Below are 23,433 nucleotides of genomic sequence, written 5' to 3'. Positions count from 1 at the left end.
ATTATGTATATGCAAACCAATAGAAAATTAAATAAAAAATATCTATATAATAAAATTATGCTTAAATATGGAACGAGAATACCTAAAATGCTAGAAACTTATTGTAACAACTAGAAATTAAGAATGCTTGAAGGCTAAAATTTTGTAAAGAATATTTTCAGATTTGTTCTGAATATGTTGTCTTTCATTTTCTGTCGATCCTTCATTCCTTATTCACTGCTTGTGAGGTTCTCTCCACTCCTTGCACTTCACCACGATGTCTCCCGTCCCCCATCTCTGCCCAATATCTGGTGTCAAAGCTTGTCTATTGCTAGGTTAATTCAAAATGGTCTGCAATAACTAGTGAGCTTTCCTTGTGCAATTTTGGGGGCTAAAAATATTCTTGTGCTTTTCCAATATTTGATCTAATTTTTTGCTGCAAACAAATGCTCTCTGCAGACATTAGTCTAACATGCCAAAATTCCTTTTATAAGATTTTCAATTCATTTATCATTTTTTACCAATATGAGGCCCAAATTACACCAATGATTCAAAATGTCTGTCCTAGGAAAAATCAAAACATCATATCCCCCACTCTCATCTAGCCCAAAATTTTAATTCAATGAAATATTTCTATTAGAAGTCAATTGCTAAAACACGTTTTTATTAGTTGTATGGTAACTAGATTATATGCAACAGCATGGTGATTTCATGGCTACTCAATTCTGTGAGTCGAGAAATAGCTGACAGTCTCATGTATATGGCTACCGCACATGAGATCTGGATAGATCTCCGTGAAAAGTTTCATCAAAGTAATGCACCTCGAATTTTTCAAATTAACAAGGCTATTGACTGGTTTGCAACAATGTTCAATGGATGTTAGTACTTATTATACTCGTTTGAGAACTTTGTGGGATGAATTGAAGGATTTCCAGCCGGTATCAGTGTGTAATTGTGGTTCTATGAAGGATTGAGTGAAATATCAAAATCAAGATTGTGTTATGCAATTTCTGATGGGACTCAATGAGTCATATGCTCAGATTCATGCTCAAGTTCTGATGATGGATATGATCCATGTAATTTCGAAGATCTTCTCATTGGTGGTTCAGGAAGAACGTCAACGATCCATACATTCCAACTTCTTTGGTTCATCACTGGATCACTCTTCACACTCGTTCACTAATCCGAGCACTGCGATTGTCAAGGGATCTTTATATGGTAAAAGTGATAAAGGCAGAAAGTTAGATCTGCCAACCTGTTCTCACTGTCATTATCCGGGTCACACTATTGATAAATGCTACCAATTGCATGGATATCCACCAAGTCATCCCAAATACAAGCCGAAGCATCATTCCGTATCCACGAACAATGCATCTAAAGTTAGAGCACACCATATTAGAATTGATGATGCTCCAGCCAATTCACAACCAACCAGCAGTGCACCTGAGTCACTAAGTCATGAACAATGCAAGCATCTCTTTGCCTTCTTGAGTACTCAACTGCAGCTTGGCTATGGCACCACGATGGATTCTAAACAGCTTGAGGCATCCGCATCGTTTCTCAGTGGTATCTCTTCATTATCCTTCTATGATTCTTCTATTGTTAATAATCATTGGGTCTTAGACACAGGAGCCACACATCATATTTGATGTTCTCTTGCATACTTTCACTCTTATAAGGCTGCAAATTCCACAGTCACATTACCTGACAATTCCACAATGGAATCAACACATATAGGATCTGTTTTGTTGTCACCTGACTTGATACTTGAGAATGTACTTTTTGTTGGCAGCTTCCATTTCAATCTTGTTTGTGTTAGTTCTCTGACCGAATATCTAAAGTGTTCTGTGTCCTTTTCTTCTAATTCTTGTGTCATTCAAGATATCACCAAGGAAAGGAGGATTGGGATGGATAGTCGTGTTGGTAACCTTATGTTCGGAATCCATCAAAATTCTTCCTGTAATCTGTAATGTTTCTCTTACTCATAGCCAATTATGGCATTATAGAATGGGGCATCCTTCTTCACCTAGGTTATCTGTAATAGATTAGTTAGTTCATCATGATTCAATAAATCCAAATTATGTACTTGATTGTTCAGTTTGTAACTCAGCTAAACAAAAGAGACTTTCATTTTCTCCCAACAATCTAACTTGTGTTGTTCCTTTTGAATTAATTCACATTGATGTTTGGGGTCCATTTCACCTTTGAGTGTTGAAGAATACAAGTATTTTCTTACCATTGTTTATGATCACACACGATAGACTTGGATATATTTGTTGAAAGCCAAATCTGATGTCTTGCACATTTTAGCTGATTTTTGCAATTTGGTCCATACACAATTTGGTTCCAAAGTCAAATCTGTCTGTTCCGACAATGCTCCAGAATTGAATTTCTCCATTTTTTCAAGACCGAGGGAATTGTGTCCTATCATTCAAGTGTTGAACGAAAAATTCCGTTGTGGAATGAAAACATCAACACATCTTGAATGTAGCTCGAGCTTTGTTTTTCCAATCACATGTTCCTTTGGTCTATTGGAGCGATTGTGTGTCTACTGTAGTCTACCTTATCAACCGAACTCCTTCACGCCTTTCTGATAAAAGTCCTTTTGAGTTGTTGTTCTTGAAGCTACCAACTTATTCTCACCTTAGATCGTTCGGGTGCCTTTGCTATGGCTCTACACTTTTGAGCCAGCGCTCCAAATTTTCTCCTCGTGCCATCAAATCTGTATTTCTTGGATATCCCTCAGGTTATAAAGCCTAAAAACTTCTCAAAATTGACACCAATGAAGTTTATATATCTCGGGATGTTGTTTTTCATGAGCAAACTTTCCTGTTTGCAGAACAATCATCTCCATCCGACTCATCTTGTTTTTTTTTTCTTCTGAAAGTATCCTTCCCACACATATTAATCTACTATCACCAGCTGTTGTACCATCACCAGCTGCTGACCCACTCCAACAATCCCATTCCAAAAGGGTATCCACCAAGCCTAGACACTTACGTGACTATCATTGCTTTGCTACTTCCTTATGCTCACCCGAGCCGTCCACTGCTCACCCCCTGTCATTGGTTCTTAGCACTCATCGGCTCTCCCCTTCCTACCGAGCCTTTGTCAACAATATTTCATCAATTCATGAGCCTCACATATTTTCTCCGGCTGTTCAGCACCCGGAATGGTGTCAGGCCATGACTGATGAGTTGTGTGCTTTAGAGAGCAATGACACTTGGACCATTGTTTCCTTGCCTTCGGGGAAACATGTCGTTGGTTGCAAATGGGTCTATAAAGCTAAGTTTCTAGCAAATGGGACTCTCGAACGATATAAGGCCCGTTTAGTCGCAAAAATGTATACGCAACAAGAAGGGGTAGATTATTTGAGACCTTTTCTCCTGTTGCTAAGATAGCCACAGTGCGAACTTTGTTAGCTTTAGCAGGCATTCGAGGTTGGTCCTTGATGAAACTTGATGTGAACAATGCATTTTTGCATGGTTACTTATTTGAGGAGGTTTACATGTCACTTCCTCCCGGATATGAACGAAAGGGGGAATCTTTGCCACCTAATGCCGTTTGCAAGCTACAAAAATCCTTATACGGGCTCAAACAAGCTTCTCGGAAATGGTTTGCTAAGTTCTCTTCTACTCTTCTCAAGATTGGTTTCTTTCAATCTCATGCGGATAGCTCTTTATTTGTTCGTACATGCGGTGATGTGTTCTTGGATTTGTTGGTATATGTGGATGACATAGTAATTGCCACAAATAATGACGCTGAAGCTGAGAGTTTGAAACTTTTCTTGAACATGCAATTTAAGCTAAAGGACTTGGGCGACTTGAAGTATTTCTTAGGCATATAGGTAGCAAGATCTTCACGAGGTGTATACATATGTCAGCATCATTATGCACTTCAGTTAGTCAGTGATGCTGGACTCATTGCGAGTAAACCGCGCAGTACTCCCATGGATGCCAATTCAAAACTCAGTCAAGATGATGGGGAGTTATTAAAAGACCCGTCCCTATATCGTAAGCTTGTAGGAAAGCTGCTTTATCTCACTATCACACGCTCGGACTTGGCTTATCTAGTAAACAGACTTAGTCAGTTTGTCTCAGCACCACGATCTGCTCATTTTCAATCTGTTATTCAGTTTTGAGATATGTGAAGGTTACAGCAGGACAGGGTTTGTTCTATAGTTCGAACACCGAAGCCAAATTGCATGTATTCTCGGAATCTGATTGGGCTGCATGTCCTGATTCACGTCGCTCAGTTACTGGATTTTGTGTGATGCTGAGCAGCTCATTAGTTTCCTGGAAATCAAAGAAGCAAAAAATTGTGTCTAAATCTTCTGCTGAAGCCGAGTATAGGTCCATGGTAAATGCTACTTGTGAATCCGTCTGGATGATTTCTTTGCTCAAAGATTTGTGAACGGTGATTGACATACCAGTGACATTGTTTTGTGACAATCAAGAGACCATTCATATAGAATCCAACCCTGTATGTCATGAACGTACAAAACACATTGAAATTGATTGTCACATTGTGCGCAAAAGGATACAGTCAGGCATCATCCGAATACTGCATGATGCCTCCCATTTACAACTTGGAGATATATTCAATAAGGCCCTTCTTCCTTCAAAGCTTCGAATATTGATGGTCAAGATGGGAATTGAAAATATCCACTCCCCATCTTGAGGGGGAATATTAGAAGTCAATTGCTAAAACACATTTTTATTAGTCGCATTTTCCCTTCTTTACTGTTGGTATAAATAGGTTGACTTGTGGTAGTTGAGACTAAGAATTTTCATTCCTAATATAGGTTTGCTGTACCGAGAAAGAGCTTGATTTTCATCAGTGGAGTTTTGCCTCCATATTATGTTTCATTTTCCTTTCTAATAATTTCCAACTTCTTTCTTCTGCCTCGCCAACTTCCTTCCAACCCAAATATATTTTCATTGAACTTTACCAAAATCATTATTTCACCGCATCTTCAAAATCCTCTAGTTAAATCCAAAATTTCCTCCACCTAAAACTCTAATTTTTCAAGTTTCTTCTTAACTCCTCAATCGCTGCTCTTACTCCACGCAGCTTAACCCCCCGTCAGCCATGACCATCATTGACAATCCCTACCAGGATATTGCTGCTTCTTACATTATCCATTTCAACCCAGAACTCACTTTGTTCATCAAAGCGTCTTAATGATTTTTGTGAATTTTCCCAAATGAAAATCCACAAACATTATTCAACCCCAAACCTTTTTTAATCATGAAATCTCCTCACGTTATTACCACACATCCACTGTGCATGTTCTGCTATTTCTCCCTCTCCAAAGTGGCCACCACTGTCTTTTGTGCTTGCTTGGAATCTTCCAGTTTACTCACTTCCTTTGATTTCTTCTGAGCATTATTTGTTGCTTTTTCTCAAGAAGTTACACATTCCTAACCTGCAACATTATACATTTGTACAGTTTTCTTAAATTGTGCTTTCAATCTTCTCAATTCTTCCTCAATTTCAGCGGTTTCAAGAGATTTGGGTCTCTTTGTTGAATCCAAAGATCGAAGTTGATTTAAATGTTCACATGAGACATCATAGAGAAAACTTGGAAAACGAGACATCAGAGGGAAAACTTGGAACTCCAGAGTTGTTACACAAGATAGATAAAGAATGAGGTGAAGCCTTCGTTAGAATAGATACGAAACGAGCCTCGTGGCTTGGACTTTATTGAATCTAACATAAAACAATCTTTATTTTAATAATATTTTACGTCTTTATCCAATTATGATATTTACTGAATCTGTATATTCCACTACGCGTTTTCTTAAAATTACTAGAAATTTTTTTTTCTTTACTCATTACTCTCAGCCGAATCATATATATATACTTTAAAATACCTTAAACCGTTTTAAAATAAAACAACAAACTATATGTGAGAACGAAAGGAAATTGTTTAAAACATAAAATCGTCAAACGTTTTCAAATCCTAACTTAGCAATAAAGCTAAATCTACCAACCTCTCAAAAACCACTCAAAAGTATAAATAAAAGCCGGAAAAATCTTTAACATAAACTTAAAATAATAAGTCATAAACATAAGTGCGAAAAACTACTAGCGCTGGTCCTCGGGTTATGTGCACCTTCGGTCCAATCAAGACCTCCATTATCATTATTATCATATTCACATGCATCGATCACACCTAGTAAGTCTAAAGATTCAACACACCATACTCTTGATAACAAATAATACGTATACAGATCAAAATGCAACAGTGAAATACTTTTACGTAAAATAACATTTTCATAATCATGCATAAACTTAAACATTTTCCATATCAACATAAACATATTCATATTCATCATAAACATATTTCATATCATCATATATGTATTATTATTTCTTTTTCATTGAATTCATATCCTTAATTGTGAATTTTGTATTCGTATTGGGGGCGATGGATCCATCTACATGTAACCACAGTACTGGTCGGCGAGGAAATCAGCGATACTCTCACCCGTCAACTGAGCCTTGGCCTTACGTATTCACATATCATCGTATTTGTATTAGTCACAATTACTTCACATCCTTCACCATTTCATATTTCCATCACTTTATAAAATTTATGCATATAATATCATTTTTTTTAAAACCAAGAATGCAACATATCTTTTAGCATCGAAATTATAACATAAAATCCATAAATATGTAAAATAATCATTTTAACATATAAAACAACATTCAGAGCACTGTCAAGATGTTTCCTATTTTCTAGGTGTAAAATAATTGTTATACCCCTAGATGTAAAATTCCTCGAATTTGACTTTTTCTTACTTTTATTGACTCTAGACCATCCCAAATCATTATTTGAGCTTAGATTAAATTTTCCATAATTTTATTTGGCTTAAATTCTAGGCTTTCCAATTTTTCTTTAATTATTAATTCGCGTAGCGTTTAATTCCTGAATTAATTCCAATTTTAATATAAAATTCCTAAATTTTAAACATAGACTTTTTATATTTAATTAGCCATCGTGAACCATGATTTGACCCCCGTTGAACCATGTTTCAAACCATAACCAACTAAACCCTAATTTCGTACCAACCTAGCATACCTCGAACCATCTTAAATTTTCATCGAGCCATGCCCAAACCAGCCCAAGCCATCTTCGGACCAGACCTCTCCTGTACCCTCATGAACCCACTGGACCCCTAGGACTCAAACCTGGGCCAAGCCGAAGCCTCCTACAACAGAAGAAAGCTGGGACAGAGGATACCCTATACGCTAGGACTCTTCGATTTACTTGTTAGGACCCCAACCACCGAGCCAGCCCCTGACCCAACCCTTTGTGAACCCTCTCAAGATCCTACAGACCTAGCCTTGCCCCTGGCCCCAGCCGCGAAGCTCCCTGAGCTACTGCTGCACCGTGCGCAAACCCTCGGGAGCTAGGACTCCTTCCCAGCCCATGTGCTCGAGTCCCTCTCCTGACCCAAACACACCTCAACCCAGCCTTGGTCGAGCCAAAGCCGAGCCATGCATGGTCGATCCCTTCAAAACTGAAGCTTGACACAAAAACGCACCAACTTTGTTCTAGCTTGTTCTTATTCATGTGCGGCTTAATTCGTGCATCCTAGGACTCTTTAAATCATGGAAAAACGTTGCCCTTTTCATCCTATCACATGGCAGCCCCTTCATGTAATAAATTATCAAGTTTTTGGGTCAATAACATGCTTCAAAACCCATGTTTATGCATAAAACCATAATAAATAAAAGAGAGACTTTTTTTTCATGCAATTCATATTCAAATACTTATTAGGGTGTGATAGATGAGAAAAGGAAATAAATATGACGTGACTTTGCGTATTTTACGCATGAAAATCCGTTGATGATGCGATGAAAGGCGACGACAAAACCATGGCTGAATTCCTTGAAAAAATGGAAGCTTTCCTTGCTAAACTTCGTGTGCACCGTGTGATGTTGATGCTAGGAGTCTTGTGTAACAAAATTTTGGGGTGAGGGGGGCGTGTACTTATAATTAAAGGGCAAGCCGAGTTGTCAAAATGTTCGTATTTTTGTTGAAATCGAATACTGATAAAATTTACGTCTCAGCGTATAAAATCACCTCAAAACTCCTTATTTTCAAAAATAATAAAAATAAGCAACCTTTTTTTAATAATTAAAAACCATTATTTAATAAAAACATTTTTCCATTTTTCAACTATCGGTCTCCGTTCCTCGATCGCAACTAGAATAACCTTTAAAAATACATTTTAATGCATTCAAGTAGAAAACTATTTTAAAATCTTATAAACATAATCAATTTAGCAATTAAAATCAACTAACTAGCTATTTTCCATTTTTCCCTAGATTTGAATGCAGTTGGATTACGTCGTCTTAATTTTGGACCTTACAATTCATCCCTCACTTAAATAAAATTTCTTCCTCAAAATCAGAACTTACTGAATAACTCCGGGTAGCGACTTCTTAAGTCCCTCTCGGTTTCCCAAGTATCTTTATCTTCCGAGAGATTCAACCACTTGACCTTGACCATTGGAATGACTTTGTTTTGGTGTCTTCTTTCATTCCTACCCAGGATTTGGACAGGTCTTTCCTAATAAGTCATATGATATGATCGGTTGGTAGGTGAAAGAGTGTTTAGAAGGAGGGAGGGTTGAATAAACACTTGACAACTTTACCACATTTTCATATAATGAGTCAATTTAGTGATAAACTGAACTCGGGAATCTTGTTATGTGAATGTCAATCAGTAACTAATGAAAGTGCGGAAATAAGCTGACTGACAAATAGAATAAAAACTAAAATAAGAGACACAAGATTTATGGATGTTCGGATATTCAATCACTCCTACGTCACTCCTTTTATCTTGAAGATAGAATATTCACTAAAGGACTTTGATCAATACAAGACTTGTATAGACCCCCTTCAGTTTCAGATCAGTTGATGACTGATAAACTGTATTGAAACTACTTAGCACAACTGATATCTTTAAGATCGAATATTACAACGATATGTGTTTGTGCTTGTATGCTCAATGTATAGCCTTGATGCTATGAATGTATATGCTGAGTGCGAGCTTTTGAAATCTTTTGAATATGAACAGAAAGCTTGTGAAGAGATTTCAAGCAGAATAACAAATTGGTAGTTTGGTTTGTTATATCTTCTGAGCTTCTCTTCTCAACTATTTATAGGCTTCGCTTCCAACGCTAACAATGAATACGAGTCTTTTTATCCATTGTTTGCCATGTCAATATCCTTTTGACAATAGTACACTGTAGCATTGCTGAAATACAGCGTTCCCACTACATGTTGCAGTCTGTTTTTGTATAATTGTCTGTTGATGCCACATTCCTTGACTAATGACGTGTCAAACTATTTTATCAGTTTGACACAGCCGACAAAATTTGCTGATAGCTATCAACTGATTGTAGTTAAACCGATCAGTTTCAACTGATCATCCAGTCGACTACATAGTTCAGTTAACTTAGCTCAGTTGTCTTATCTGCACAATAATCTTGAGTTAAGCAACCGATAGTTTGCGTATTTGTAGATCAGTTCTTTTCAGTCTTCTTGATCAGTTTGTTCAATCTTTTTATGCTCGGTTTGTCAAACTTCAAAAATTATGTTTCCAGCATCATATTGGGATTTAATTGCAGAGGTTCATTATTTAGTACATGTGAAGGGTTCAACATGTACTTTCGTAGCATTGAGATATGAAACACATTGTGTACTCCAGATAGCATCGGTGGCAATGCTACTCTATAGGCTAGTGTTCCAATCATCTCAAAAATCTCAAATAGCCCTATGAATCTTGGACTAAGCTTGTCTTTCTTGTCAAATTGCATAACACCCTTCATATGTGCTATTTTCATAAATACGTGGTCCCCCAATGCAAACTCTTGCTCTCTTCGTCGCTTGTTGGCATAACTTTTTTGTCGGCTCTGTGCAGTCTTCATTCTCTCTCGAATTTTGACTACTAGCTCCGATGTCTCTTCGGTCAAATCAGGATTAATTTCCCTTCTTTCACCAACCTCGTCCCAATGAATAGGTGATCTACATTTCGTTCCATAAAGTGCCTCAAAAGGAGTCATCCCAATAGATGATTGATAGCTATTATTGTAGGTGAAATCCACTAGAGGTAATTTCGGTTCCCAACTTTCTTGGAAATCGATCACACAAGCTCGAAGTAGATCCTCTAAAATTTGAATAAATCTTTCTGACTGACCATCTGTTTGAGGATGGAATGATGTGCTGAATAATAATTTGGTCCCCATCGCTGCATGCAGAATCTTCCAGAATGACGATGTAAATCTCGGATTCTTGTCAGAAACAATAGATATGGGAATCCCATGTAGACGAACTATATCTCGAATATACAGATCAACGTACTGTATCATGGTGAATGTCGTCTTGATAGGTAGAAAATGCGCAGATTTCGTAAGATGATCAACTATCACCCATATAGCATCAAACCCCTTGATAGTCCTCGACAACCCCATGACAAAGTCCATAGTAATATTTTCTCATTTCCAGTCGGGAATAAGAAGTGGTTTAAGCTTCCCCGCTGGCCTTGGATGCTCTGCTTTTACTTGTTGACATGCCAAACACTCGGTCACAAGACACAGGATATCACGTTTCATGCCCGGCCACCAATATAATAACCAAAGATCTTTGTACATCTTCGTGCTTCCAGGATGAATGGAATATGGCGTGTCATGAGCTTCCTTCATAATGAGCTCCCTCAAAGAATCGTCACTAGGAACCCATAAAAGATCTCGATATCGAACTATACCATCCACCTCAGAATACAACTTCCGTCCCTTGGCTTCATCTCTAACTCTCCCCTTTTGCAATTGCTCATCAGTGGACTGTCCCTCATGGATTCTATCTCTCAAAGTCGACTGTGTTGTCAAGGTGGCAAGATTAGGAGCCTCGCCCCTAGTATATACTGTAAGCTCAAACCGCTACATCTCGGACTGCAGTGGTCTTTTAAGATATAATGAGTAATAACTGCTGCTTTTCGACTCAATGCATCTGCCACTACATTAGCTTTTGACGGATGGTAGCTAATCTCACAGTCGTATTCTTTCACCAATTCAAGACATCTTCCCTGTCTCATGTTCAACTCTTTTTGGATGAATAATTATTTCAAACTTTTATGGTCGGTGAAAATCTTGCACTTCTACCCATACAAGTAATGTCTCCAAATTTTCAATGCAAAAACTACTGCTAGCTGGCTCAAGATCACGAGTGGGTAGTTTTTCTCGTGAACTTTCAACTGTCTTGATGCATAGCCTATAACTCGATTGTTTTGCATCAGAACTGCGCCCAAACCAAGTTTAGAAGCATCAGTAAAAAGAACATACTCTCCTTGCCCCAATGGCATAGATAACACTGGCGCTGAAATCAAGGCTTGCTTCAACTTGTCAAAACTGTCTTGACACTCGGATCTCCATACAAACTTTGTATTCTTCTTTGTCAATGCGGTCATGGTTACCGCAATAGATGAAAATCCCTAAATGAACTTTCGATAATAGCCAGTTAGCCCCAAGAAACTACGAATCTCGGTTACGCTCTTCGGTACTGGCCACTCTCTCGCTGCCTCAACTTTTCTTGGATCAACCTCAACTCCATAGCTAGAAATGATGTGTCCTAAGAATGCCACTTTATCAAGCTAAAACTCGCATTTGCTGAATTTTGCAAACAACTTTCTATCTTGTAGTACTTGCAGTGTTGTCTTCTAATGATGACTATGCTCCTCTTTATTCTTTGAATAGACCAAAATATCATCAATGAAGACTATCACGAATTGATCCGGATACGGCTGAAATATGCGATTCATGAGATCCATGAAGATCGCTGGCGCATTGGTCAACCCAAATGGCATGACCATAAACTCATAGTGTCCATATCTAGTCCGAAATGATGTCTTATGAACATCAGAATATTTCACTTTCAGATGATGGTATCCATAACGAAGATCAATCTTCGAGAATATCGACGCTCCTTGCAACTGATCAAATAAGTCTTCAATTCTTGGTAGAGGATACTTATTCTTGATAGTGACTCTATTCAGTTCTTGATAATCAATACAAAGTCACATACTACCATCTTTCTTCATCACAAATAATACCGGTTCGCCCCACGAAGAGTAACTAGGGCGAATAAAACTATTGTCTAGCAATTCTTGGATTTGATCTTTTGATTCTTTCATTTTAGCGGGTGCTAGACGATAAGATGCTTTAGAAATAGGTACAGTGCCCGACATCAACTTAGTAGAAAATTCCACCTCACGGTCAGGTGGAATGCAAGAAACGTCCTCAGGAAAGACACTAGGAAAGTCTATGACTATCTCAACATCCTCCAACTTCTGACTGACAGGAGCATGTGCGGTAGTGACACATGCAAGAAAAGTTTGATATCCTCGTCTCATAAGCTTCCTCGCACACAGACAAGAGATAATGTGCGGCATTTGCTTGTTCCTCGCTGCCTCAAAGACAAAAGATTTCCCACTAGGCGGTCGAATAGACACTGATCTCCGATGAAAATCTATCGAAGCTCCATTATTTGATAATCAATCCATACCTAGTATGATGTCAAATTCAGGCATAAGGAGTACGATAAGATCTTCCCGAACCACATCTTTAAATAAACGAAGCTCTAGATTCTTCACAATACTAGACGGTCACCGGAAGGAATAGAAACTTTGAAACCCAATCTCATATCCTCGGGAATAATATTCAGTCGCTTAATGAAAGTTTCGGATATGAAAGAGTGTGTAGCTCCTGAATCCAGCAATGCATAGGTAGCTACCCCTAGAATAAATATTCTCCTTGTGTCGAAAACGTTATAGATTATTCGTGTTGAAGCTTAAGGAATTTGTACCATTAATTTCCCAAACATTTCAAGAAGATGATTGATTGGACCCTATTGTTTTTATGAAAATTCATATTTTCCCCCTTAATTTTCTGATTAATTGCATTTGACCCTTAAATTCTTCGAAATTTTCAATTTAGTCCCCAGAAAATTTTGAATATTATAAATTGACCCTTTAAATTTTTGGGATTTACGATTTTTGGTCCCTTAAATTTTGAAAATTACACTTTTTGTCCTTATAGTATTTGAAATTACATTTCGGTCCCCGAACTTTTCGGAAATTTCATTTAGGTCCTTAAACTTTTCGAAAATTGCACAATAGACCCTCCAAAATTCGAAACTTCCTAATCAAGCCATTGGTTATGATTTCTCTCAATTTTTTCGCCATATAATTTTTATTTGGAATTATCACATCCTTTACATAAATTAATGCTCAAAAATCAATAACATTTTCTATAGTTTCCATCATCATTCCTTAATTCCAACTAAGGTAGAGCATGCAACATAATTTCTATAGGTTATCTTGATTCCAAATTCAAATCTCATAACCAATTTAATATTTAATGCAATAAAAAAATATAAAAATATTAAATAACTATGTTACCGGTGATAAAGGTCGTGTCAGCCTCCTCGGCATGCATAACATAAGCTCTTCCCACAGTGGGTGCATTCTTCTTCGGGCAATCAGCTGCCTTATGCCCTTCCTCCTTGCATATGAAGCATCTAAAAGATCCCCACATGCACTTGCCATAATGTAAGTGATTGCACTCCTTGCATGGTTGCATCTCTGCAGGTTTTATTGCTCCAGGTTGTGGTGTCTTTGGTGGTCCTGGCTTCTTTGCTTGACCTTGGGGCTTTTGCTACCCTTGAGGTCTAGGAGGCCCCATGTATGGTTTCTTATTCGGCCAATTGTTCTGTTGGTGTTGCTGTCTTTTGCGCTGCATGTCAATATCAATCTCTTTCAAAGCTTGCTCAGGGTGTAACCCTCCCACAGCTGATCCTCCTCTATAAATCCCAACCATGAAACAAACCCTAACCGCCTAGGATAGAAGGCTTCGACCCTTACCCAAAAATCGAGCACACCCAGTCTTCCCACCTTCATGTAACCTTAAAAACGCAGCATTCTCACCATTAACAACCAGAAGTCGACATCCCCTTGCAAGGAAAATCATAGAAATGTGAGATGAACATAAAACGATGCATGAAAAAAATCTAAAAATCTCCATGCTCTAAGTTGGATCGAGAAATCCTCACACAAAATAAACCCATATCAGATGTATATGATGTGAGCAATGCAAAAATAATGGTACATGGCGTGCCTTTGAGATTTTATGCCAGAAAACTTGAAGGAATGTGCGTCGGGGAGTCACCGGAGAAGCATGGATGATCTTTCCTTGAAGGAAAATGGAGGAATGAGGGCTGCAGTATTTTTTTCTTGCCAATACCGAAGGGGAGCTTCTGAATGGAGGGGGAGGGGCGGCTGTTATGTGGGAATTAGGTTTAGGGTTAGGTTAATACATTATTAAGTAGAAAATACCACAAAAATGGGCCCTTAATTAATTTTAAAAAGTTTAAAAAGAGTCTTGAGCCCACCAAGCTTAAAAATAGGACCAACAAGCCCAAAAACACTCGCGAAAAATATTTTGTTTAGGTAAGTTTTTGAAAATGTTGCCCGAGCCCTCAAAAAGTCTCTCGATTCGATAAAATTTTCGTACCGATTAAAAATATGCTCTGACAGGTAAAAATACTCAACAAAGCCCAATTCTTGGAAAATACACTTAAAACACCATGTATTAATAAATAAAAATTAAACATGCAATTAAAATAATTTTCATGATAATTCCCAAGTTTCATTAAATAATGACAAGACTTCTTAGTATTATTAAAAATGATTTAATTTTTCTAAAAATGTTGGAGTTCGAATTATTTTACGATTCGAGCTCAATTTTTTTCCCGGGAAGCCAGTTTTAGGCAAACAAAGAGTTTTAAAAGATCAAAAATATTATTTAATAGAAATTAATTTTATAAACTTTTATTATTAAATTAATTAAGTATTATTGAGCCCAATTTAATTAATTTAAATAGGCCCAATTACCCTTAAGCTTGCAAGCCCAAACCAAAGCCCATTTTACTTGCAAATTAAATTATAAATAAGTTACATAGGGCTTTTTCGCCCCACAATTCAGCCTTCATCAGCCGTGTAACACCTTGCACACATAATTCAGATTTTTGCAAATTAGGAGGAGAGAAAAGCTTGTGTTCTTCGTCGTCCAACGTCACACCCTCGTCAATGATCAAATAATCGAGCGTTATAAACGTAAAGGCACGTTTCTAAACTCTTTAAAACATCACACAAATCATAATATTCTTGATTTAATTTTTATGCCTGAAAAATATTGTGTTCGATTATTTTACGGTATGATAAAGATTTTCAACGTTTTTACAATTTTACGTTTGTTTTAAAAGAATCATTATGAGCCCAACGAACACGCTGCCAATACATGATAAAATATGATTGAATATGAACAAAACATGATATTTATTGAAGAGAAAACAAGCTGGCCGAGAGAAAATCAGAAAAAGGGCCGTGGGTTTTGAAGGTCTGTTTTGGCTTGCTCTTGATGCTATGATTTGATTACTGTGCATGGGGGCTGGGTCTCAGCTAGGGCTTGTTGTGGGCTTTGCCAGGGTTAGGTTCGAAGGCTAGGTAGGGTCCTAGGGTGGCTAGGTGCGTGGGAGTGGCTTAGGGCTGGAGCGCGCTGTTGTTATTCGGGAGAGGGGTGCAGTGGGGCTAAGGGTGAGCTAGGCTGGTCAAGTAGGGTCCTAGGGTGATGGGCATGGGTTGGGCTAGGGTTTGGTGTGGCTGGGTTCGCTGCTGGCTTGGCTGGAAGTGGAAAAACGTGAGGAAGCTTCATGGTGCCCGCATGATGATGTTCTGGCTTCAAGTGGTTTGCTACTTGGGTCCAGGGCTTGGGATTGTCTGGGTACGGTCTGGGTGTGGTCCGCGGATAGATAGGGTCGTGTGGGCTCGGTTGTGGCTTGGCTAGAAGGGTCCTAGACTAGATGGGAGTCCTATGGCACCAAGGAGACTCATGCACACACACACATGCAGGTGATGGGTCATTTTCCAGACGAGTTTGAGCTACTTAAGGGCTGGTTCTTCAGGCTGGGCTTGGTTAGTAAGATGCCTAGGTTGGTTGGCTCAGGTTTGGCTCGAGGTGGCTAGGGCGTGGCTCGAGTATTTTAGGAGTTGGCTCGGGTGGTTCAATTAGGTGTCAATTTCGAAAATTAGAAGACTAAAATTGGAACCATGGGTCGACGGGTGCGGTTCATGGTTCACAAGGGTAGAATAAATGATAAAAATGCTATTTTTAAAATTTGGGATCAAAATAATGAGTTTTGGATTTATCTGGGATTTTATAGCCGCAAAAAAAGCTAATTAAAGAATTGATTGAAAAGTCTAGTTTTAACCTTTATAAAATTATGAAATTTTTTATTTAAGTTTAAATAATTATTTAGAATCATTCCATGTCATTAAAAGGGAGAAAAAAATAAATTCAAAAATTTTTATGTCCAGGGGTAAAATGGTAATTTTACACTTAAGAAAAATACGAAAAGTTTGGCAGCGTACCGAAGGATTATAATGCTTGTAAAATGATATTTTATGTTATAAAATGATGATTTTGATGATAATATGTAATTGTAAGATTTATTGTAAATCTGTGCAATTTTTACTATCTAAAATGCTATTTTTTGGAAAGTTATGTTATTTTATGATTTTTAAAGAAAAGTAAAAATATTTTGAGGGATGTGAATTGACTGTGACATATGATATATGATTTGTGAGGGATCCGTTTGTGTTGAGGACAGTGAACTTACAATTTTATGAGGATGTCGTGAGGGGAAAAAGCCCAGAGGGAACTAATTTGCGGGAAAAGGCACCCGAGGGAACTCATTTATGGAAAAAGGCCCCCAGAGGGAACCTATCTATGGGAAAAGGCCCCCGAGGGAACCCTGACGATCGTATTTCCAGCCTAGTGCACACCCCCATAGGCCATGTGAAGTTGAATACTGATCAGTCGACCGAAAGATAAAAGCTCGTCACTTTCAAGGATCGAACTTCACCCAAAATGATATATGATTGAAAGATTTATGATAAAAATGATTTTATGATACACGATTCATGATGATGATTAAAGCTATTTTTAAAATGATTTATTTATGCTCAAAGCTTATTTTTAAATTATTTTTAAAGAATTTATTTATGCTTAAATTTATTTTAAAATGATTTTACTATTTATGATTTAATTACGCTAAAATGATTTTTAAATAGTTTATTTATGTTTAAAAGCTATTTTAAATAAAAATATTTTTTTTAATGCATGTGAATGTATATGTATTATTTGTTGTCCATGTTTAGAATGTGTTTAGTCTTTAGACTCACTAGGTTTGTATGATGCATGATTTGATGATTTATGGGAGGCGATGACGATTGACTGGATCGAGTGCAGCAGTACACACGCGATGGCCTTTATGTTTCCGCACTAGCTAGATAGATAAATGATTTAGAGATTATGTTAATAATTTTTATTAGAGATATTTTTATACTTTATTTTATTGTTAGTGGATTTTTGTGAAGATAGATTTAGGAGTTTTGGCTAGTTGATGATTTAGGATTTATTTTATGCACTTGAGATTTAAATTGTTAAATTATTATGATTGTTATAAATGTTAAGTTATTTTACTTAGGATTTCGAGTTTATGATTTATGATTAGTAAAAAAAATTGAGGCCGTTTCATAGGGTGTTTAGATGTATTTCGCACTAGAACAAATAAAAGAGACCGGAGATAATCAGTAAAATATTTTTATGGAATAATTATTTTTAATTATTTAATATAAGGTGTATTTGAGGGAGAATTTCGAAAATAGGCCTTGGTTGGGGTTTTTTTACTCTTCGGGCCGTATTTTAAATCGATACAAAAATTTTAGCGATTCGGAGGACTTTTTGAGGGTTCGGGCAATATTTTTCAAAACTTACCCAAACAAAATATTTTTTGGAAGTGTTATTGGGCTCGATGGGTTTGTTTTAATGCTTAATAGGTTCAAAACTCTTTTAATCTTTTTAAAATTTAATTAAGGGCCCATTAGTGTTTTGTATTTTATTTAAACACTACCCTAACCAAACCCTAACCCTACTCTAACCTAGCAGCCGTCCCCTACCCACTCAACAGCAGCCTTCCCTCTCGTTTTGAGAAGCAAACAAGCAGCCACTCCCGAATCCTCCCTAGGTTTTCAAGAAAATTTCATCTCCGCCTCTCCAATGCAAGCCCTACGTACGTATTATCAAGTTTTTGAGCACAAAAACGCTAAGGCACGTGTTGCGTGTTTTCTTGATTGCTCGCAAGCGCACGACGTCAAGTTATAGTAAAATGTATTTTTGAGTACAAGTGTCGATCCCACGAGGAGTATGTATATAAATGTATATTAGTACTTGTGATTAAAATAGTCTCGACTTTATTTTTATAATTCAATTAAAAGATTTGGTTGCAAGAATAATTAAATTGAAAAGGGATTTAAATGTAACACCAAATTGTAACAAATAACAATGGAATAAAGATCTAGAGGTCCGATTTCACGCAACTGTCCACCATGTGTAATTTCTATTAGCTATGTTATAAAAATCCTTCTTATTCATTAGCCAAGAATCCTATTATTATCTACCCCCACTTCCGAGTATTAAGTAAATATTAGTTATCTAAAAATGAATTGTGACGTTCCCGTCAACAATCTACATTTAAATAACACATCAAGCACTAGATTCTCTATAGGCTTCGATAGCATTATAGGCCTCCCGAACTCTATAAATACCATTGATGTATTTTTCCCTTTTCTTGTTTATAATTTCCTCTTCCGAGTGATAAATTGTAAACATATAAATTATTCAAAATATAGCCAATAAAATGAAAGCATTAAGAGTAGAACAATACAAATGAACAATATGAAGAACTTAAATAGCTTAGTTCATAACTTATAACACATGGTTTCTAGTTTTGTTCCATCTTTTCTCTATAAATAAAAATTAGTTCATAATAACACAATCACAACAACAAAACATGGTTTTAAAACAAGACATATCAAATGAAAAATAAAAGAAAGAAGAACTTAGAACAAGAGTTTGAAGTGCTGATTCCGTCCCCGGAGTTGTGCATCAGATTTCCCAAAAGAACTTGATGAACTTGAATCTTCAATCTCCTAGCAGCAGCCTCCACTCTTCCCTTGGCTCCCCAATACCCTAGATGGTAAGTAAATGATGTCTTTTTATAGTCCAGACAAGCCTCAAGTCGCAGCACACCAAATTCTTAGACTTTCATGCGCAGCACACCAAGTTACAGATTTTCCGGATTCTGTCTTGCGAAGACCGCGGGTGCGGTTAAGGACCTACCGCGGGTGCGGTGCTGCTTCTGGTGTGTGAGCGCAGGTGCAGTATTTGTTCTAGTGTGGGTGCACTACTTCACCGTGGGTGCGGTGCATGGATAAGCGCGGGTGTGGTATAGCTACTGTATTTTTTTTATCTTTTGCACTATCCAATTCAACACTTTAATACTTCACACTCTCATTCTAAGCTTCCGAACTATAACAACAAAAATAACAACAAATCACATAAAATCTGCTCAAGAATCACATAATTCCAAGTTAAAAACAAGTAATAAAAGTGCAATAAATTGCACTTATCAAACTCCCCCAAACTTAGGTTTTTGCTAGTCCCGAGCAAAAATAAAACACACAAACAAACAAGTCATGAAATATTTTTTTAAAAGAACTTGGCCTCAAGATATTTAACTAAATCTTCATACATTCACAAGTTAAATCAATCCAACCAATTTTTCATCCCGATATAATCATGAAATTGGTTAATTTTCTTAATTTCTAATCTCCTCAACTCATGTTTCAAAACATTCTCAATCGATTTCAATTTTTTAACAAACACAAATCAAGAAGTCTTTTTCGGTAAAAATTGGGTTCAAAGCAATATGCATTCAAGAAAGGAATACCCAATAAATATTTGATGCAATGAGGTGTGTGTAAAATTGATCAAGATTCATACTCAATGGAAGTGTTTATCGATTGTCCATAGGCTTGATCCTCCTAATCCCTCTCCACTAGTATATTGGACAACTATGACTAGGTCAATAGGATTTACAATGGTTGTAATGTTAGGCCTTGGCTTATGGCTACAAATGAAGATTATGAATTCAAATAAGTGAGTAAGTTGAATTTTTATCTCTTTTGCATACTCCACTTTTCTTTTATCTCCATTTTTTATTCATTTCATCTCTTTTTCTCTCCTTTTTCTCCAACTTCTTCCATCAAACTTCATTCATCATTTATTTATTTATTTTTTTTCTTTTGTAAGAGAATTTCACTTTCTTTAATCTTTTAAATTCTTACTCCCTTGAAAAGGTAGGAAATAAATGTATAAGATATTCAAAAGGTTGGTAAATGTGGGATATTTGAAAGGATATCGAATGGGGGTATTTTACACATATTCACGTGTGCCATTCGAATTCATATAAGCTACAAAGAGGTGAAAAATGATAAATTATTTTTATTTGGTGGCTTGAAAGACTCAATCGATCAAAAAAAAATCACTTAAATCATTCCTAAATCATAGTTTGTCCGTATTTCGCCTCTAGTGTTGTTTGGATAGTTCTAGACAAAACTCAACTCACCAACACAAAGTAGAATCTAATCATCGTGAAAAAATGGTGTCTCAATTCATCAACCAAATACATATATATTCAAAAGAAAAGTGTCTGTCTTCCAAGAAATTTCAAAAACACAATTCTTTTCTCATATAGGCTCAAGAGGGCTTCAATTGAATATTTATGAACAATATAAATAGGCCCAAATAAAATCAAAGATTGCCTCAATCATATATGTGTTTGCAAAAATTTATTTCAATGTCAAATGAAAATCACAGAGTTGTTTAGAAGTTATAAGTTTCAAACTCACCAAATCTCATGATTGTTCTCTAAATTTTTCAAATTGATTGATGAACATGAATGAAATTGAAACGTCTACTCGTTTTAAAATATGAAATTTTTTTTTTGAGCTCTCATTTTAAAATTTAGCTTTTAAAATGATCATATTTATTTAACAATGAAAATATTGCAGTTAAAAATAACCAACATCGACGTAAACGTAAATGAGTAAAAATCATGAAAATCCTCGACGTAAACAAAATGTTTAACTCATCTCCAAAACCATCACTCAAAATGCGGAAAAATGCGCGGTCCTTGGGTTATGTCACCGCACCAGGACTGCCTACTCAGAGTTCAGCACCTCCTATCTCCTTCTTAAAATGCTCACCTACATCACACACGCCTAGTGAGTCTAAAGACTCAACACACCTGTACCAGTAATAACGAGTACATATACATAGCACACAGCAGTGAAAAATAGTATAATCAACATACATTTCATGAGCTTAAAAACATGAACATAAGCGTGTAGTGTAAAATGGTAACGTGTCAAAACATGTCTCATCATGTTATCAATGCGTATGCGTAACTGTGACCTGTCAAAACATGGTAATAACATGTATCATCGTATCAGCATATACGTGTTAAAATCTTAATTTGAATTATGTTCATTAGCTGTGACTTTCGTGTTATCATGTCATCATGTCATCCTGTCAGTCGATGGATCCATCTACGTGTAACCGCGGTACCCGGCAGCGAGGGTCATCAGCGACGGCATTACCCGCCCACTGAGCTCGGGCCTTACATGTCATCGTGTCATCGTGTTAGTCACAACTAAATCACTTCCTTCAAAACGGGTCATCATATTCATCACTTAATAAAAACATGCATATACATAATTTTTCCTTTAAACCAAGCATGCACCGTATTTATCATACTTGCGTAAAAATCGTAAACATGATGCATAAACATTTTAAATATCATAATTTTGTGCTCAGGGCGCTGCCATGACCAAAATCTCACCCCGGGTGCAAAATGACCAATTTGCCCCTAGAAACCCAAAAATTACCGTTTTACCCCTGGACCTCTAAAATTGACCCGAAGCTTACCAAACTCCTTAAATTGTTCCAAAACATATTTAAAACCATTCTTAGACGTAACCCGAGCCCATTTCATAACTTAACCGATTCGTTTAAAACTTAGACCGAGGTCCCGGTTTTAACCCGAATTGAACCGAAACTCAATCAAATTATTCCCAACTTTTTACCATATCTTAAAAACACTTAAAAGGTCCTAAAACAATGTCATTAAACTTTCCAACTCACGGCTGATATTTCCAGAAATGCCCAAACCTCTCGGTCCTATCCTATTTAGCCACCTCATGTATACCTTTCTCCCCAAAACTCACGCCACAAGCTATGCCCGTCGCACCAATCATGAACTACTGTGGACCTAGACCAGACCCCAAGGAACGCCCCTGAACCAGGCCACCCGCCCCATGCATGCAGTTGACTCATAAGAACCAAGAAATGGCAACAGCCCCCTACCGAGACTACCCTTTCCAACGTGGCTTGATCGCTTGTTCCGACGACACCAGCGTGGTTCGAACCCTTCCAAACCCCATCTCAGACTCACCAGGGTCTGGTCCAGGGCTGGAGAAGGCCCTCACACAGCTGGTGTAGCAGGAAAGCATGGATCGAACCCACACAAGCCACACACTCGATCGGCACTCACCGACTACAACCGTACCCGATCAGCCGTGCACACCATCACGCAAACCTTAAAAACCATGATCTGGACAGCCCAATACCATCACACTACAGCGGCCCCTTGCACCAAAACCAGAAAACATGAGCACAAATGAAAAGATAGCATGAACGTGTGAAAACCGAACCCATCTGTTATGTATAGGGCTGGATCGAAACATATCATGCATAAAAACATTCATCAGTATATAATACATGTATGATGCAGAAAGAATGATACAAAGCATGCCTGGTAAATGTAAAATCGTGAGAAGAATGAAGAGAGGAGCGCCGGAGATCCTTGGGTGCAAGAACAAGCAAGAACCGAGGCCTTCTTGGGGTTGCTGGTGAAGAAAGCGAGGAGAATTGTTGATGATAGGAGTGTGTCGGCTGAGTGGAGTTTAGGTTTAGGTTAAGGGGGTGTTTAAGTGTTAATTAAATAATAAAATAACTTTAATGGGCCAACAATTATCATTTAAAAGCTAAAAAAATGTTTTAAGCCCAATAAGCCCAAAATTAGGCCCATTAAATCCAAACACACTCCCGTAAAATATTTCGTGTTGGAAAGTTTTTGAAAATAATAGCCGAACCCTCAAAAAGTCCCCCGATTCGACAAACTGTTAAAAATTAAAATCCGGCGGGTAAAAATACCCAAAAATTCCCATTTTCGAAAAAATACACTTAAAAACTCTTTAAATTAATTTATAAAAATAATTCGTGTAATAAAATAATTTTTCCTGAAAATTCTCCAGTCTCCGTTCCTCGTTCGGACGTGAAATGCATCTAGAAACCTTAATGCATGAACTTCTAAAAATATCATGAAATAAATTCTGTCATGCAATAATTATGCATAAAA

The sequence above is a fragment of the Primulina eburnea genome, unplaced genomic scaffold (genome assembly GCF_022965805.1).
Source record: "Primulina eburnea isolate SZY01 unplaced genomic scaffold, ASM2296580v1 ctg559_ERROPOS1146420+, whole genome shotgun sequence".
NCBI classification, from domain to species: Eukaryota; Viridiplantae; Streptophyta; class Magnoliopsida; order Lamiales; family Gesneriaceae; genus Primulina; species Primulina eburnea.
This window is presented reverse-complemented; position numbering follows the sequence as displayed.